Below are 5,881 nucleotides of genomic sequence, written 5' to 3'. Positions count from 1 at the left end.
AAACATATCCTTATTGTAGCTGTAGGACATATTTTCTTCATCATTGGCTGGCTGACAAATATATTCTAACCTACTTTGGAAAAACAGATGAAGTTTAAATGGATTGAATGATATATTTCTGTATACTTTACGCCTCTACATATCTCTAAAAAAATTTTTTGGATCTAATTTTCAAGAAAAGATTGTTGCCTCAGAGAAGCTGATGGGCCTTATTTCCATGGGCAATTTAAATTTTATGTAGAATTATGGTTTGTTTTTCATTTAAAACAAGAGAAACAGCATCAAGTTTATATTTAATTTTAGTAGAATATTTCTCGTGATTTCCTGGATTAAGAGCTATTAAGAGATTCTCAATTTATTTCCCTAGGACATTTTCTTGTTAGAAAAGTGTTTCTTGTAACTATTCCTCAACTATTCCTGACATCTGCTTTTCCATTGGTAAGACTGCATACAGGTTCTGGAATTCCGAGTTATTTTTGTAAATGTGTCCTCTCCCTTAACATTCAAAGCCATTCATATGCTTGAAGGGCATCAGGACTAATTACTTTTAGTGAATGCTGTTGAGTACTTCCCAGATACTATTTAAGGACCTAATTACTGCAGCTGCTTGGAGTATTGCCTGCTGAATTCTCGTAGACGACTTCTTCTTCAACAATAGTGTCAAGCTGAAGGGAGCTGCTTCACCTAACATCTTGCCCTTACCATAAGGGAATCCCATCTTCAATGATTGTGTGAAGAAGGTGTACAGAGGCCCACGCCTCTCACATATATTCAGGGTATCCCTAAAAACCCATCTCATTTCCAAAGTCCAACTGACTGATGCATCAGTTACAAGTGAATCATAACTCAACTTCTCTCTATACCCAATCCTGATTGATTCACTCTCTTACAAATAGTATTCTCAGTAGCACTCATCAACAAAATCTCTGTAAGCAAATCTTTATTTCCTGGGGAAAGTGACTTATGTCTGTTGGTATTGGATGCATTCCTAGGAAACTGATCCTAAAATAAAGCAGAATAAACCACCAGCAAGATGCTAATGAGTACTCAGTCACTGGTCAGGTTTAGTAGTAAATGTCCCTTGCATGCTATAGAGATGCAATTGTTAAAAATTCATCCAGTAGGCCAGGCGCAGGGGCTCATGCTTGTAATCCCAGCACTTTGGGAGGCCAAGGCAGGTGGATCACCTGAGGTCAGGAGTTTGAGACCAGCCTGGCCAACATGGTGAAACCCCCATCTCTACCCCCATCTCTAAAAATACAAAAATTAGTCGGGCATGGTGGTGCATGCCTGTAATCCCAGCTATTTGGGAGGCTGAGACAGGAGAATCGCTTGATCTCAGGAGGCAGGGGCTGCAGTGACCTGTTCACATTCTTGAGCCAGTAGTTGAAAAATAAATAGTTACATTTCCTTTCTTAATTGCTTAATTTCCTTTCTTTGGTAGCTGTGGTGTATTTCAATTTCACTAAAAGAGAGAATTGTTACTGTTAAGGCAGATGAGAGATTGAAATTCTATGTACATAATAAATGCTAAAATTCTGAATAGAATATATAATAATTCTTCCTTTGATTGCCATCAAAGAAGGAAGTTGACTGTTAACAATTTCCTTTTTATCATAACCCTATCAATGTTTCCCTTTACTTGTCCAGATACTTAATCATTGTCAATCCTACATGAAGTGCCTCCTTCCTTTTGAAAATATGAGTCAGTGAGATTTTATTCCTGAGTCAAACAGAATTCTTCTGTCATCACCCTCCTTGATTTTATTCCTTTGTTTGTATGCTCATGCTAATGGACTAGCTAGAAATGAAGTTCAGTATAACTCCACTGTGATAGACACAAATAAGAGAAGAAAAGAATACTAAAAGGGGGAAGGTATTTTTGACTTTGGGAATAGGAAAGGACAAGGAGCAGCCATTTTCAGTTGCAGCATATGTCAATAATTTATACACACCTGTAGTGTATCAGAGTAAGAAACAAGCTTCCTTTTTTGCAATACAAATATTCAGTGTTAAAGTTTTACAATACCATTTATTCTCCACAATCTTCTCTCCTAACTCCTCTCTCTCCCCTGTTTTGTCTCTTATTACAACAGAGTACATTTTTTAGTGTTTATGTTTGTGTTTATACTGGTGTGTAGAAAAATGACAACACTGGTTTTTATATATGTAGACCATGGATTGGATAAATTGGAAAAATATGAAAGACCAGCAATTATTTAGAAAGGTACTTCAATAGCAGAAGAAAATAAAATGGGGCTGGTTTAGTGGTAGAGAAGACCAGGAAAACGACCACAGTGAAAAAATATTACAGAGGATGAATTAAGATTTGAAACTTAATGTGGGAATGTGGGAGCAAAGGGAAAGGAGGAAGAAGGAGCTAAAGATTACTCTGGAGAAGAGATCAAAGAAAACAAAGGGACAAAAATGTACTACTGCCTCTACTGTGAATCAGAATGGTAAATCACATTGTTATGTCTTCCAGCGTTCAGTTTGTTACACATTAATCTACCTTATCTATGCTAAGCCTCATTTGCATTATCTGTAAAATGTTGATATAGTATCTACCTACTATCTACCTACCAAGGTTGGCTACAGTAGGGATTATATGAGATAATGTACTTAAAATATACATTAAAGCATATGCTGATTAATCATTGTTTCACAACTAGTAGTTATAAAATTCCAGATTATGGTGAAAACTTAAATTTAAACCAAACATTAATTTCCGAAAGGTGATGACATCCACCTTAAGACAGTGCCTTATTCGTCTCATTCACCATAAAGAGCACGTACCTTTCTTGATTTAGTAGTACAGTAGTTTTAATAGTTTACTTCACATCCCGTTAATAGTTTATATCACTATGTTTTTATTTTAAAGCCACAGATTAGTGTTCATTTCAAATGATATTGTAGATATTTTTTAAATGGCTTTTAAATACAGCAAAATATAAAATCAAACAAATTTTGCGTTTGATTTTAAACAAAATTGTTTAATCAAACAAAATTAACAAAATATAAAATCAAACAAAAATGGCTTTTAAATACAGCAAAATATAAAATAAAAACAGAATTAAGAAGCAGTATATACCTGTCTGAAGAGCAGTATATACTTTTGATAGCAAATATTTACATTATGTTGGCTTAAAGTAAAACTAAAATGTATATATAATAATTATTCTATTATTACAAAATAAGGACAAAAGTAAAGATACCAAGTGGACCCAAGGTAATCAGGCTTAGCTTGTTATTAATAACTATTACATGCCCAGTTTAAAACTATTTGATGTGAATCATAAAATGATGAAAATAAAAAATGGCCTGTCCAAATGTGGTTAAAGTCACAAATTGAAGTAACTGATACCATGGCAACTGTGGACTCTTCCAAGTCTGCTATTTCTTTAGTAGTTAAAAAGTTGCAATAACCAGCCGGGCACGGTGGCTCGTGCCTATAATTCCAAAACTTTGGGAGGCTGAAGCAGGCAGATCAGGAGGTCAGGAGTTTGGGACCAGCCTGGCCAACATGGTGAAATCCTGTCTCTACTGAAAATACAAAAAATTAGCTGGGCATGGTGGTGCACGCCTGTAGTCCCAGCTACTAAGGAGGCTGAGACAGGAGAATTGCTTGAACATGGGAGGCAGAGGTTGCAATGAGCAGAGATTGCGCCATTGCACTCCAGCCTGGCAACACAGCAGGACTCTGTCTCAAAAAAAAAAAAAAGTTGCAATAACCAAGGAGGAAGCAGCACTTCCTTTTGCAATTAAGAACGTGCACACATTTTCCAAAGATTAAATATACCATTTTAATTCCTTTTTTGTTGGTTTGTTTGTTTTTAATTTAATTTTAAGTTTTGAGATACATGTGCAAGATGTGCAGGTTTGTTATATAGGTAAACATGTACCATGGTGGTTTGCTGCACCTGTCAACCCATCACCTAGGGATTAAGCCCCACATTCATTAACTATTTATCCTGATGCTCTCCCTCCCCCTGACCCCAGTATGTGTTGTTGCCCATCCTGTGTCCAAATTGCTTTTCCTCTGTAGTTTGAAGCAGTAATATAATAGGCCTAGAATCTGGAGCCTGTCTCTTCTAGCAGGTACTCAGCAGCTGAAATCTGCAAGTGGGATTGCTTCCTTTCAGTACTGGCAGCGTTTGGTTACTTACCTATGATATTTCTGACCTGGTTTCCAAAGAAACCCAAAACGAGGTTTTTATTCTTAGCCCTGAAATTTCATACGACGGTAAGTGTATCTTTAAACATATAAGTATACAAGGGAAAAAAGAAAATAAATAAATGCTATCAATTTATTTAATGTGTTTTTCTCTGTTCTTCCTTTCCTAAGAGAGGTCAATTTCTACATGTATTTTTAGAATTTTATCATTTTTATTTAGACTTCAAAACTGAAGCAGATATTTAGCAGTATCCACAAGCCAATCAAAGATGAGGAAATTTACATCTCTAGGTAAATGGCTCATGGTTGATGGATCACATGCACAATTTCAAAAAGTTTTTAAGTACATAATAATGGATATCAAGGTTAATAGCTTTACTAATTTTGCTACTTCAGACTAGAAGAAAAATATAGGAGTAAAATAGAACAATGCTTGGAAACAACTGGTATTTACACACATACTTTTTATGACATATTATAACATGTATGTAATATTACAAAAATTTAAGAATATGTTACAGATAAAATTATTATATCAATTATATAATATTTTAGCTAATATATTCAAAACACATTTGTTGTTGTTAGTGATAAATACACATGTATATACATTTATATTACCTACTATATTGTTAGACCCTCCAGTGAAAGATTGAATAGAAGTGAGTATCCTTTCCTCGATCCTGACCTTAGCAGGAAAGAGTCCAGTTTTTTTTTTACCATTAAATGTGAGATATACATCTCACATTTACATATATACACATATATAGATATATATATCTATATATGTGTATATATATGTATATATCAATTTACATGTGTATATATCGATATATAGGTGTATATAGATAGATATAGATCTATAGAGAGATCTATCTATATCTATATAGATATAGATATTTTTATACAGAGTCTTGCTCTGTCATCCAGGCTGGGATGCAGTAGCGCAATCTCTGCTCACTGCAACCTCCGCCTCCCAGGTTCAAGCGATTCTCCTGCCCCAGCCGCCCGAGTAGCTGGGACTACAGGTGCCCGCCATCACACCTGGCTAATTTTTTTTTTATTTATTTAATTAATTTCTTTTCTTTTCTTTTCTTTTTCTTTTTTTTTTTTTTTGATATGGAGTCTCACTCTGTTGCTAGGCAGGAGTGCAGTGGTACGATCTTGGCTCACTGCAATCTCCACCTCCCAGGTTCAAGTGATTCTCGTGCCTCAGCCTCCTGAGTAGCTGGGATTACAGGCATGTGCCACCACATCCAGCTAATTTTTGTATTTTTAGTAGAGACAGGGTTTCACCATATTGGCCAGGATGGTCTCGATCTCCATCTCCTGACCTCGTGATCTGCCTGCCTCAGCTTCCCAAAATGCTGGGATTACAGGCGTGATCCACCATGTCCAGCCCATTAAATGTGATATTAGCTCTAGGTTTTTTAGTAAATGACATTTATCAGATTGAGGCAGTTGACTTATATTTCTAGTTTCCTTAATTTATTAAATTCTAAATAAATGCTGAATATTATTAAATGATATTCTGCATCAATTTAAATGGCCATATGTATGTTTTAAATGTGGTGACATAATTTACTTTGACTGATATTCTAACATTAAATCAATCTTGCAGCTGCAATGAACACTTGCTCATGATTAATTATTATTTTGTTATATTGTTAGATTCAATTTGTTGCAATTCTGGTACAAATTTTAGTG

Source organism: Symphalangus syndactylus, chromosome 3, assembly GCF_028878055.3.
Source record: "Symphalangus syndactylus isolate Jambi chromosome 3, NHGRI_mSymSyn1-v2.1_pri, whole genome shotgun sequence".
NCBI classification, from domain to species: Eukaryota; Metazoa; Chordata; class Mammalia; order Primates; family Hylobatidae; genus Symphalangus; species Symphalangus syndactylus.
Note: the sequence above shows the minus strand (reverse complement) of the source record.